We start from the raw sequence: 14,077 nt of genomic DNA, 5'->3' as shown, positions 1-14,077 counted from the left end.
TGGAGAGATGGCCTCAGGGCTGTGAGTGAAGGAAATGAATAATACAGTATGATTATAGAGTAACTCTGAATTGCAAAATACTTCCTGCAGGAATGCCTGTGAATGGCCCATTCTCCATCTCCTTTATATGTACTTACCTGCATTAATATGCAAATGGGTGTCTAGTTACTATTTCTGTGTCAATAAGTAACGTAAGTATGACATACATTCTGAGTTTGTGGAGGACACCTGGAACACATTTTTTTCTCCTTAAAAAAGCGTGAAATTATTCTTTGACTTTAATCGTATAGAGGAACGTAGTATGAATGCATCATCACATATCCAGAACTGTTCTGAAGATAATTGTGATTAGTGTAAGAATAGTTATGCTTTGCCAAGATTGATTTTGAAATGTGCCCTTGATTGTTTCCTTAAGATGTGTACTTGTTCTTATAGTTTCTATGTACACATTTATTAGCTGCAGTTAAAATCAGCTCTTGCTAGAAAGAAGCGGCTATCCGCCCAAATTTTTTTTCAAGAAATATATAAATGTTGTAATGTGTGTATATACGTATACCACACTAATACTTCAGTTTTGATAATTTTGGGGTTCAGACTATATTTAATCAACCCACCAGAGTTAGTATATTGGAGGGCTATTTTGTTTTAAGTTATTTTATATTTATTTTCAGTATAAAAGTTCAGGAGACCCCTTTAATCTCTGTGCATTCATTCTTGGAATGACAAACCCACAACCCCCAAAGCACCCCCCTACACCAATGAGCTTAATTCATCCTTTCCGCATTCATTGGACAGTGCCTCTGCCAGAAACCCTTCCCCGGCCACACTGCCTATGCCGGGCTCCTGTAACAATCAGATTCCTCTCAGTCACCAATTTATGGTTATTATTCATCCATGTGTCTTTCCAGCTAAACTAAAAGCTACTTGAGGGCCAGGGTCCTTTTTTATCTTTCACCACCAGCCCCTAGCCATCCACATTGACCCCCAAGAAATGTCTGCAGACGAAGAGGAGGCAGGGCAAGTTAAAATGGCATAATACGGACACCATGAGATTTTATTTTTTTAAGGTGATGTGGACATTGATGAAGCATAAGCTGAGAAGTTTCAGTGCATTTCAACTATTAACATTAAATTATTTTCTCAGGAATCTGCTAAAAATATGATCACCTTTTTCAGGCAAAACCCTTGTCCATCAGTGGCTTTGTAACTTTTACCTTGTGATGCCAAGGTTATATGGACAAAGGGAATGTCAAATAAAACATTCTTCTGAGATGGGTTTGTCCCTCCATGGTGGTCCAGTGAGTGACCTCAGGTCAGGAGTTGTCCCCCTTTGGATGGAGAGCTGGAGGTGTGTGGTGCTTGAGGGTTGGGACCACCCGGTCATTGAGTCCAGGTCTATGCATGCACACTAACCCTGGAACGGGGCTGTTTCCCAGCTCCTGGATCACTGCCCTTTAAAAGCACTGGTTTGTCCTACCTCACTTACAGAAATATGATAGCACACAGGAGGGAATGTCTACAAAAAAAATGTTTTTAATTTATTAGAAACAATTATTTTATATACATGCACTTATCACATATACAAAATAGTCTTTATTATATGCTCATTTAAGAACATTATATATTTGAAATATTGAGTGATGTTATTAGCACTTGTTAGCTTTTTAAATCTAATTTTATTTTTAGTAAAAGATGAAATGGAAGCTATACGATTTCTTTCTCTAGGTATATATTTCTTTTTTCTCTCAAAATTATCCCATTCTTGAAAGGAACTATTTTTCATCTTCCCATCTTTATGACTCTCTTTGACCATGATAACACTGATTGTGGTGGAATATGTGTAATTTTAAATTCTTTGGAAGCAAACAAGTGGATTACAGCACCCACCACCACTTTTTTTAACCCTATATCTGTTCACACTTCTAGGTCCAAGCGTCTAGAAATACTCAGAAATAAGAAATATTTTATACTCAAATTAACTTGTGCAAGCTGTGAATTTAGCTTTTACTCGTTTTCCAGAACTTCTAAGACATGTAGCTAGTAAAACAGTGAAATTCTACCTTTTAAAATTAAAAATTTTTATCTTGAACTCATTTAATACTCATGCTTGGCCTCTTCTCATAAATATCTAAGACCCCCGTAATTTGAATTGAAAACACTGTCAAATTTAAAAAAAATCAGATTTCCCATAGCTGATCAGCAAGGAAAATGAAATTGAGTCAATTGAAAAGGGATTTAATCTATCAACTTAGTCTGTGAGCATCTTGTAAGCTCCATTCATACATAGCTATGTAAGGACTAGCTATTAAATCAAAGCTTTCTTACTTATAAAATTAAAAAATAGTTATCATTTATTGAACATCCAGAAGTAATGTTTTACACACATCATTTTATTTAATCCCCACAACCTGGCTGTATTGCCATTTACATGTTAAAGATGCACAAACTCAAACTCACCACTTTTAGAGATGTTGTCAGGTACTATTTTAAGGCAGCAGCAATAAGAATAGAAGAAGAATCTTTCCTGAATTGGAGTCTGATCCTTTCCAGAGTGTTTCATAGGTTTCCTTTTATATACTGACTGTTTCAATTAAATACACCTACAACTTGAACCTATTAAGAGCCTTACTCATGTGGACAAGCAATATGGGGGGATTTATCTGCTTCCATGGTGTTGGAGTTCCACTTGTTGCAGTTGATTCTAGCATCTTCCAGTTGTCACAGGTGTAAAATAGCAGAAACTCAAAGGATAGGATGGGGCCTCACACTGAAAGTCTGCTTTAAAGTTTAATCAAAAATGTACATTGTAAACATATTAAAGCTATACATCCAAAGGCACCTGTGAATGTGCACGTTCAAGGTGAAGACAGGTTTGAGCCAAAAGTTACTGGCATACACTCATTGAGCTGACAGGTGGGTGGTTGAAGTCTGAATAGTCAAACCAGGGGGCGTTCCAATCCACTGGATTAACAGGAGGCAGGCTGTTGGTGGATACTTGAGTCCTATTTATTTTAGCTAAATGGCAGATCTGGGTATCCTGATTCACTTTTAGCTTGTGTATACTGCAGTATGAAAGGCGTGTTTTATTGTGGCTTCAAAATCGTGTCAGAGAAACGCCTAATAAGAAACCCAGTATTTTTACTCAGCACTTAGTGTTAGACCCTTGAATATCTGGAAGCCATATCCCATCCCCATAGCATCTCCTTTGTTCACATCATCCTGGGAATCCCTCTCTTCCAATGATTTGGCAGAGCCTGTGATACATTCTTTGCAATATTCTGAATGGCATTCAAGCTCATTCCTTCAAGACTATAATAATTTTTAGAATATCCTGTAATCATCAAGTTCCAAAAAGGTCGGTAAAATTCAAATAATGGGTAACAGATGCCAGAATGAGTGAATAAGGTCAGTCATCAAGTAGCACAAAAACAATTCATTTTTTTGATCTTAAAAAAAGTGTGATTTTAAAGTAAAGCAAAAGATTTTCTATCATGCTCATAAATCATGTCAGAATATAATTTCAAAGGAGTGTTCATAAGTGTCCAAAGATTCTAATTTCAAAAGAAGGCTGGTATATTCAACATCATAAGTGTTTGCTGGGTGATCATCATCAGGCTGTATGCCAGGCCCTGGTATGGCGTCTGCATTGCCCCATCATTTGCACCTAAAGGATGTGAGCCACAGAAATTGCCATAAATATTAGTTCTCTGGCATCACCATAACTAAAATCCTTGAAAGTTTTCTCTCCAGACTCTAAGATGAGTTCATGGGACTGGGCTGGAGAAGAGAGCCTAAGATCCTTCCCATCAGATCCCAAGGCCTTTGCAAAAAGTGAGCTGATTCATAGCGGATTCTTTTAACCATCTCTGGCACACTGCTCAGCCACCCTTCAGGCTCCCCGCCCCAGCCTCTAAACAGGCTATGCAGACAACCCTTCCATACCCCTCTTCCTCCTTCAAGCCAACCTTGGCCTCTGTGTGGCTCTTGTGAGGTGCCCCATTCAAAACAGAGCTGCTCTTCCAGTGGCTTTGCTGCATCTTCAGGCTATTCTTTAATGCCTTCAAGGTGTCACTCAGGCTTTTACTATATGCTGGGAGCTGTTATATGTGCTTGGGATGGAGATGCTGAGAGAACAGATAAGGTCTCTGTCCTGAAGGAACTCATTTTCTAGCAGTAGCGATGGGCACTCAGAAAATCAACACAGGGAAGAAGTAAGTTGCAGCGTTTGGTAGAAGGTGAGGAATGCTGTGAGGAGAAAATGCGTGTAGATGAGGATGAACAGGACCCAGAGTCCAGGTTGGGGTGTGACCCGTGGGACCTCGTGGACTGGGGGATGTGACATGATGCTTGGCAAAGACATGGAGAGGAGGGGAAGCTGTTGGCCATCTGGGGGGACAGCAAGGCAGCGGCTCCTGGTTGAGGTGGCCTGGTGTGCTGACAGGACAGCAAAGAGGCCCAGGTGTCCAGAGTGGGGAGCGGGGATTTGCAAACGGAAGGAAGACCAAGGTGACCCTCGTGAGGTTCTTGTCTTTTACATGGAGTGAAATGGGGAGCTGGTAGCGAATTTTGCGCATAGCCACAACAGGGCCTGTCATTTCAGGTACAACACCCTCTAGAGAGTTGCATCTCAGTCTCTCCCTTCCTATCAGATGGCCTTGTTGCAAGAGTGGAAACCACATCGTACAGTTAATCTTCATATCTGACTGCCCCCGAGCTCACAAAGTGTTCATCATGTTCCTCAAACCCCAGCCTTCTTCTTTCTAATCTTCTGGCAAAGGCTGTGGGTGGTGAGAGTAAGAGGCTGGGTCTTTTTCAGGTTTTCCCCGCTTCAACTCCCATCCAGTTTCCTCTAGATTATATGCAATGCTGAATATAAAACTTCCGGCACAGAAGATTCACTCCAAAGACATCAGTTTCTCCCCATGTCCAAACACAAAGTAGTCTCATCAAGTATTTTGTTCCTCAAACAGACAAAAGAAATAAGAAATAGGAAAGTATACACCTATTTGTGCCCAGAACACTGGCAAAGAAGTACAGGAACCTAAAGATTTTAAAACCACCTTGATGCAGTACGGAAGTGAGCCTTTGCACATTCAGAATCTTAGGAACTGTCTGCTTACTGCAGTAAATTAAGGATTGTCTGATAGTTCTGCAAAATAAAACTTGAACAGTAATGGATACTCTAAAAAAGCGGTAGGGTTTCCAAGAAGCACATTGCCATTTATTTTTGATCTGGCTTGTCTTTTTAATGTTGCACAGACTTTTATGTATTAAATGTCCTCATTGGGTGGGGTAGCACAGTTGTAAAGACACCATCTGCTCAATTCTGCCAGAGGCCAATGTGTTCTTTGAGTTTGGAGTCTTGCTTCTTGGTACTTTCATGCCAGGTAGATGTGAAGGGCAAGGGGATGGAGAACTCTGCACATGGTGGTGTGATGGACACAGAGACCCACAAAGGATGAGCCACTCCCCCAACAAACACCTGCTTCCTGATTGTTGACTGAGAAAGGTTATCCAGGCAGCTAGTGTGACACCACTCCAGTTTGCTGAATTATGAAAGTAGTTGCTGTTCCATGGCACCTGTAAGGAGAAAGGCCAGCAGAAAACTTGGAAAACACAAAGTTGCTGAGATGGGTTTAGTGTAGAGTGTATACATGTTGCTGCATTTAGAGGAGAAATCATGCCATTTGGTATGCTTTCTCTGGCATACCTGGGGGAAACTGACAGTCTATTTATTTTTTAAGATAATTTCCAGATGATGGATGACCTATTGGACATTCTTTCTCTTTGCTCTGCTTTAAAATCTTCTCCCTTTATATTCTCCTTCCAGTAAAAATACATTTAATCTGGCTTCAATAATTGAAACATTTCTCATTGCAGGAGGGTATGTACATGTTTTACTAGATCGTCTCTTCTTCAGAGCAAGTATTTGGGTTATTAAAGTTAGATTAAATGAGCCTCTTGTTAAAATCAAAGTTTTATGTAGCATATTTTTGCCCAGGCTCAAGTTTTTTTGTTTTTTTGGTTTGATTATTTTTATGGCCACACCTGCGGCCTATGGAAGTTTCTGGGCTAGGAGTTGGATCAGAGCTGCAGCTGCAGGCCTCTGCCACAGCCACAGCAACACCAGATCCCAGCAGCATCTTCAGCCTACACCAAGCTTGGGGCAACGCCGGATCTGTAATCCACTGAGTGAGGCCAGGGATCAAACCTGCATCCTCACAGATGCTATGTCAGGTTCTTAACCCACTGAGCCACCGTGGGAACTCCAAGGCTAATGTTTTTTAGGAAGAGTTGCCATTAAGAAATCCCTCTTTAAGATAAATTTATAGAAGACATTTATCTCATTGTTGTACTTTTTCTTCCCTATTTCCTTCCCACTGGTAGACCATAGAAGTGGTCACATAAAATATTTTTGAGGATCTTTCTTGGTAATAACCCTAATAATACTTTAATTAAAGGGAGGTCAGAGGGCGGGAGAAATAAATACCCAGGGTGCAAAAACCTGCCTACTCAGTTTATACTAGCGGCTTAGAAGCCATGGGCAGTGCATCTGATACCCCCTCCTCCTTCTCCCTGCCTGAAGTGACAGGGACAGTGTGGTTTGCAAGATCCTCTCTTGCTCTCTTTTTCTCCCTCTCCATTCCTCCCTTTCACCATCCCTCCCTCCTGATCCTCTGTAATTTGGGGACCCTCATTCAAAGAGAAAGAATTAAGAGCGGTCCCCATTCTTATCTCAAAAATTATAACTCTTGGAGTTCTGTAGCGCAGAGGGTTAAGGATCTGGCATTGTCACTGCTGTGGAGTGGGTTTCATCCCTGGCCTGGGAACATCCGCATGCCACAGGCACAGCTAAAACCAAATTATAACTCTTATTTACATAAGATTTTCTTATCTAAGGAAGGAGGGTTTTGTTTTTTGTTTTTTTTTTTTCTTCAAGTGCCTTCATTTTTCAATTACTCAAGTTTAATTTGCTCTGGGCACCACCTTTCAATGTTAGTGTGACGTCACCACCGGGTAAACCCAGCCTTCCTTTCCTCACCTCATCCCAGCGGTGATGACTTCAGGGATGGTGTGTGAATCCTGCACAGAAGCTGTCTCTTCATTTTACATTTCATCTTAGTTTTTACCAAAGCCAGCTCTCCTCAAAGGAATTGCTAAACAAGGCACTTAATGGTTTTATTTGACTATTTCCAAAATCAGATCTTTTTCACAACATCAGGATTTTTGATCTTGGGAATTATTTTAAGGAATGGCTTTTCTTCTGAAGACAATTTCAAAAGAGAAGTTAGAAAGGTTTGGAGAGCCACGGTAATAGTGTTCAAGCAAGTTTATTTCATTCTGGGGGCTACAAGGGCACAAAATTAGTTGGGAGTATAGATTCATTTTATTTCACGATACTGCAGGAACATTTCATATAATACCAAAATAAGACTCTTGCTTTTTTGACTTGGTGCCTCCTTCTCATTTCCAAGTTGTGAGAGTAAATGGCTTGTCTGTCTTCCTGTGCAAGCCTAGGACCCTGGGCCAGCTTTCCCAAGAAAATTCAACACATCAGACATTTTAATCACCAGCACATAGCTGACTTTACTAAACCACGTTAGCAGATCATTCATTCTGGTTTAGCAAAGGATTTCTTCAAAGATGTCCTCTTAAAGCCATGGCCTCTTCTTGTGTTTGCAAAAGTTATTCAGACTTTTTAACTCCTTGAAAGAATGTTCTGCAGTCATTGCTTTTATTTTCTCACCACTTCCTCCTCTCTGCCTTTGCATTCCTTCAAACACCAGCCCAACTCATTCCCACCAAACCCAATGCCATATTCACAAGTTTGGGCTCTTCGGTGGCTCTGGCCCTGATGCCTCTGCCTTCCTTTGAAACATATTCTCCATCTTGGCCTATTGGGACCCTGTCTTTACCCAAGAGCACCACTCCCGGCAGAGACCTTAGACATCATGGCCAAGGTTACCTGCCAGAGTGAGAAACCATGAGTTATTAGGTTCATGAGTCTGATGATGATCCCAGGAAAATGAAAAGCGATGAATAAGGCTCCTGGGGGAGCAGGTTGCTGATCCCAAGTCATTCGGCTCCCATCTGCAAAGCCACAAAACAGAGGCTCCAGGTTCCCATTCCTGACTTTGTCGGCCTGGCTGCCTGGCATTCTGGGCAGTTATTCCTCCTGACCCTGAGTTAGGGGCCTCACTGACAATTCCAGGAAACTTGGCAGGTCTAAATGCATCTTCAACTAGGACTGCCTGTAAATCATAGGCCTGCTTTATAAAATGCGGTTTTGCTCAGTGACACTGCTTACTCATGATCTGAAGTCAAGATTCCTCAGAGGATTCAAGCTGTCAAGTCCTTTGTTAGCTGGCTGTAAGCATTGAGTTTTTGTTTTGATGTTTTTGCACTGCCAAATCCTCAGAGAATGAGGATGAAATAAGTTTCCAAGTTTGGAGAATTTTCCCACCGTATCACCCTTACGCCATCTCTACACCCCTAGAAACAGCCTGAAAAGATCAAGAAAGAGATATGCTCCATATTGAGGCCGATGTCATGTTCTGGTCCAAGAGCGCCATATTGGTGGGGGCGGGGGGCCTAGAACTTCCCAATTAAAAAAAGTCACAGTTGTGAGCCAGATAGTATTTTGTAACAAAAATATAGCAATTTTAGAACTTCAAAATAATGTCGAGATGAAATACTCCACACAAGAAGAGGATTGCAGAGAGAATTCCGAGAATACTTTTCACCTCTTCTTGATGGTTTATTGACTTAATTTAAGGCACGAAATCTGAGTACTCTGGTTAATGAGAATAATGTATATAATGTCTAAATTCCCTTTCAGTGTTCTTTCTACTACACTTTAAAAATATATCCTCCCCTTAGACACTCCTGTAAAATAGGTATAAATCCATTCCATTTTTACACAAAGGATTCAGTGTACCAAGTTTGTACATACATAAACATTAATACAAAAAGCACAACTGTAGTGTATCCTTAATCTGACCTCTCTGAAACATGTGTAAACTTCAGTGCAGATGAAATAATTCATCTTGCAAAAGAGCTCTGATGAGTTACATGTATTGTTCACGTCTCATTGAAAAAAAACCCTACGACCTTACTTTTTAACTTGAGGTGTAATATACACAAAGTATCCATAGGAGTTAGACGTAATGTTTATTTTTCTCTTCATGACCTTCCCATAATGAGAAGCAAGAATGGAACAACATTTCATATGCACCAAATTCTGCCTATTGGAAGCTACTTAATCAGAGCATCTTCTTAACAATGATATATTTTCTTGTCACTTTCACATAGATGGCTCCCCCTTTTGGAGGGGGTGGCAAAGACAAAGTAGTCCCTTTGGGTTGAGATGGATCCCAAGAGCTATGAATAAAGACATCAGCAGGAACTTCCCTGGTCATCAGCCAAAACTCTGTGATCCAGTCAGTATTAGGGCTTGGTCATCTCCAAATATTTCAAAAACAAAGTTTTTTCGTCTTTTTAGGGCCGCATCCCTGGTATATGGAAGTTCCCAGGCTAGGGGTCGAATCAGAGCTGTAGCTGCTGGCTTACACCACAGCCACAGCAACACCAGATCCAAGCCGCGTCTGCAACCTACACCACAGCTCATGGCAATGCTAGATCCTTAACCCACTGAGCAAGGCCAGGGTCGAACCCCTCAACCTCATGGTTCCTAGTCTGATTCGTTTGTGCTGCACTATGACAGGAACCCCTCAAAAAATGTTTTTATATCATCACTTTTTAGGGTTTCATCATCAATTTAAAAAGATTCCGATTCTCTTTGCTTGTACACACCTATTTCCAAATATCCCTAGGAAAGAATATAGTAATCATTAGTTTTTAAAAAAGTTTTGAAACTTTAAAACTGAATTTACAGTCTTATTTATAGTGCTAATATACTTTTAAGGTTGAACTGCACTTCCCTGACAGCTATAGCATATATAACACAAATGCTATATGTGATGAAATGTGCTTGTATCATTTTTAATCCAATGACCTAGGCAGTCATAAACCCTCACCTGAATTTTGCAGCTCTCTTAAAATGTAGCCCTAGTGAAGAGCTGCTAAATGAAATTACTCATGGTACAAAACATAAACCCAAGAATGGAAGCAAGCTCCCAAAAGATGGATGCTTAAGAACGGATTTTTCAGTCTAGCCAAAGAACCATTCCTAGGCACTTAGGGTCATGGTTATTGCAATGGAGTATAATATCCCTGAATTGTTTATTAAAAACTGCAAAAGGACTTATATAATTGTGCAATTCAGTAAGGTAGCCGCTAGACACATTTGACTATTTAAATTCAAATTCAAATTTAATGTGTGTTAAAATGCAATGCATGTGTCTAGTGGCTACCATATTGGACAGTACAGGTATAGAAAATTTCCAACATAGACAATGCCCATCTTAAAATGTACATAAAACCTTATCATTTATGTTTTCTTTTAATCATGTTAAAAAAAAAAAAGTTACTGGCAACATTTCACCAAGATCCTACAGTATTTGAAAAACTTTTTGAATTGGCTGCAATAGCCTGTCAAATACCTGGAACTAGTGTGGCAGTTCTTAAAACTTTTACAGATTTGAGGGCCATTTAAGAAACCTTATGAATCATATTCAGCAGACTTAGCGCTTCTGCAACTGGAAGTTCCAGCAGATTAAAAGGAAAATGAGGAGTTCTCGTTGTGGCTCAGTGGGCTAAGAACTCAACTAGTGTCCATGAGGATGTGGGTTCAATCCCTGGCCTTTCTCAGTGGGTTTAGCATCTGCTGTTGCCATAAGCTGCAGGATAGTTCACAGAGGCAGCTCAGATCCTGTGTTGCTGCGGCTGTGGTATAGGCCTGCGCTGCAGCTCTGGTTCAACCCCTAGCCCGGGAACTTCCACATGTCACAGGTGTGGCCCTAAACAGAAAAAGGAAAAGGCAAAAAAAGGAAAATGAAATAAATGAAGTATTTGCAAAGTTTATTCAAGGTTTCCCTAGGATCCGTGTTACTCTGATACTTAACTACTAGAACACTACATAATGTTGTTTTAATTTATATTGATATGCTTTAGTATATATTTTATTAAAAATATGCTACATGGTGATCGCATCTTTAATGTTATATAGGGTTATTATTAATGTTATGTATACAAGACATAACAAAAAATATTCATTCTAAGCAAGGGACTCTCCTTAGACCCTTTAGGGTTCTTTCTCCTCCTCACAACCCCATGGGAAGGGTTTACAGAAATTCCCTTTGGAGGCTTTTCTGTCACTTGCCAGCTGGGTTCCGTACAGCAGAATGTTTCTCAGGCCCTAGGAGAGGTTCTGAAAAAAAGTAAAGACAGACGGTCACTATCTGCAGTTTAGCATTAGTTCTAGACCAGCAGCATCACCCCCCACTCCGGGAGACTGTTAGAAACGCAGACCCTCGGGCCCACTTTAGAGCCCTGGATCACGATCTCTCCTAGATCAGAGGCTGGCAAACTTTAAAGGGGCATCATAATCGCCTTGAGAACTTGCTAAAACCCACATCCCTGGGCGCCTCCTCCAAGTTTCCTACAGGGTGATGCTAATGCTGCTTAGAATGCTGGCTGCTGGAATGGGGGCTGCACTTGTAAAACCACAGGGCTCTGGGGATGACTTGTTCTCCTACTCATTTGGCCATTGGAGTCACCTGTGAGCCTCCAGACAGCATGCTGTTTGAATTCCTCTTCCAGAGATCCTGAATTAAGTAGCTAGTGGATACAGCCTGGGCAACAGATTTTTTTTTTTTTTTCAAAAACTACCCTGGCAATTATAATATGCAGCCAAGTTTGAGAAGCCCAGTCTTTATATTTCATACTAAGTACTTCTACTGGGAGGGAGGCATGCTTGTTCGTGAGCAGCACCCCCATGACTCCAGATGATGGATGCTGTACTATCTTTGGGGTCTAGTTGAGTATACTAGCTCTGCGGAGTTAGTCATGGAAACCCTCACGCCAAAGCCTTGGGACCAGCTTTATTAACCATTCCTTCATTTGCTCCGCAAGTATTCATGGTATCTCTGCTATGATTCCTCCTTGCTCTAGTTGATGGAGAGGAGCAAGAGAACAAAATCATGGGACTTACATTTTACTCTCACTCCTGCCATTAGTCAAAATAATTGCTTTGTGATGCTGAAGAAAACCCAGAACCAGACAGTAGTTAACGCAATAAATCCAGATTGTACTCAGAAAACTTTAAAAGTTTTGCAAGAGGGGGAAACAGACCTCAATTGAAGTATAGAACTGGGCTCAATTTCAAATCCAACAAGGAAAAGTAGGAATGTATAGCCAAGGAAGAGCTTGGTGGTCAGTGGATGGAAAATTACTAAGAGGAAACATCAGGGGGGAGAGGATTCTGGCTAAACAGACCACATAGTATTCTCGCTAAAACTGGACAGTGCAGAGCCTTGTCAGATGAGAGTTCAGAGGAGCCTAACCAGAGTTTTGTCAAGGAGAGAAACTTTGTGCGTGGATTGATAAATACATAATACACACATACCCACAGATCATATATGCAAATATATAAAATATATACATCATGTATAAATAAATACACATTACCCACATATGCAAAGATACAAAACATATACATCATATATAAATAAACACACACACACACACACAGCCCTCACATAGAATCTCCTTCCCGGTCTGTTATCTCCCTCTCTATCCAGGATGCTTTTTTTCTTCCTTTTTTTTTTGTCTTGTTAGGGCCACACCCATTGGCATATGGAGGTTCCCAGGCTAGGGTCCAATCAGAGCTACAGCTGCAGGCCTATGCCACAGCCACAGCAACACCAGATCTGAGCTACACTTTGCTCTCATGGCAAAGCTGGATCCTTAACCCACTGGGCGGGGCCAGGGATCGAACCTGCGTCCTCATGGATGCTAATGGGGTTTGCTAACCCCTGAGCCACGAATGGAACTCTCCTAGGCTGCTCTTAATAAAGGCTTTTGATGTTGCTCAATAAACTCCCTCAGATCTTCACACGGACTTGACATTCCAGATAAAATTTGGGATGCTGTGTGTGATTGGAAGTGTCCAGTTTGTTATTTGACAATTGCCATTTCAAAACCTGTGGATAAGCATAATTGAAACTTTTAATGGAGAGCATCTGTTCAGTCTCTCTCAGTCCCTCTTCCCTCCAGCTCACCCGCTTCCTCCTCCCCACCTAATTCTCCCGCCCCCCAGTTTCATAACCAACCGTTCCCCCTTTTCACACCAGCCTGCTCTCAAAAACTTTTCTGCTCCTCCGGGAAAGCCTGGAAGATCCCAGACCTCCTGCCCAGAAGTGGTGACAATGTAGTGTTTTCATTCGAATGCAAATTTGTCTCTGGACTAGCTTCAGGGAAAGTACTTTCCCCTCCGACTGTCTCTCCAGCTCCACCCCGGCCCTTGTTGTCTTTTGTGTTCTAGTAAATAAATGAGAGGCCACTGGCTTTCAATTTGAAGACACAGCTGCAGGGGGCTCTTAAAAGCGAGCTGGAGAAAGAGATGCTGAAAGATTTGGAGCCCGGCGTTTAAAAATCTAGAAAAGGGAGGCTTTCTTACTCTTTTCATTTACCATTGCTCAGCTTCCTCTAGAAATGCTGTTTTTAAATCCTGAAAGCCCAAGCATATGTAGTCCGACTTAATCCCCCCCGCCCCGCGCGCCCTTTTAATTTATCCGCTAAGAAGAATCAGCGGGAAAAGAGCGACAATAAACTCCACGAAGTATGTTTATTTCTTATGGTCTCCAGATAAGTACACAACTTGGCCAGTTTCAGAGGCAGAAACTGTATCCGATGAAATGCCGGTGCGGGTGGGAGCGGGGGGGACGCGGAGGAGAAAAGACTGAACGCCCGCATTTCTCCATAAAACTGACAGATCGTGATTGCCTTCAGGTAGAACCAATGGCCCTGCTGGGTGGCCTTTTCAAAGCTTACGGTGACTAATGCGATGCCTCTGCTATTCCAGAAACCTCTGAGATGTGTAAGCAGAATCCGTGCCTCACTTACCAGACCCGACCCCCATTCCCGGGTCGGCCGCCCTTGGCTACCGGGTTTGGCT

The 14,077-nt window shown here is 41.5% G+C and overlaps 1 protein-coding gene across 5 annotated transcripts in view; it reads left to right on the top strand.

Annotated features, from left to right (window-relative positions):
* Positions 1–14,077, top strand: part of CTNND2 (catenin delta 2) — a 1,013,144-nt gene that overhangs the window by 545,227 nt on the left and 453,840 nt on the right. The window lies entirely within an intron of this gene.

This window comes from Sus scrofa, chromosome 16, assembly GCF_000003025.6.
Source record: "Sus scrofa isolate TJ Tabasco breed Duroc chromosome 16, Sscrofa11.1, whole genome shotgun sequence".
Classification (NCBI taxonomy): domain Eukaryota; kingdom Metazoa; phylum Chordata; class Mammalia; order Artiodactyla; family Suidae; genus Sus; species Sus scrofa.
Note: the sequence above shows the minus strand (reverse complement) of the source record. Positions and strands in the feature narration are given on the sequence as shown.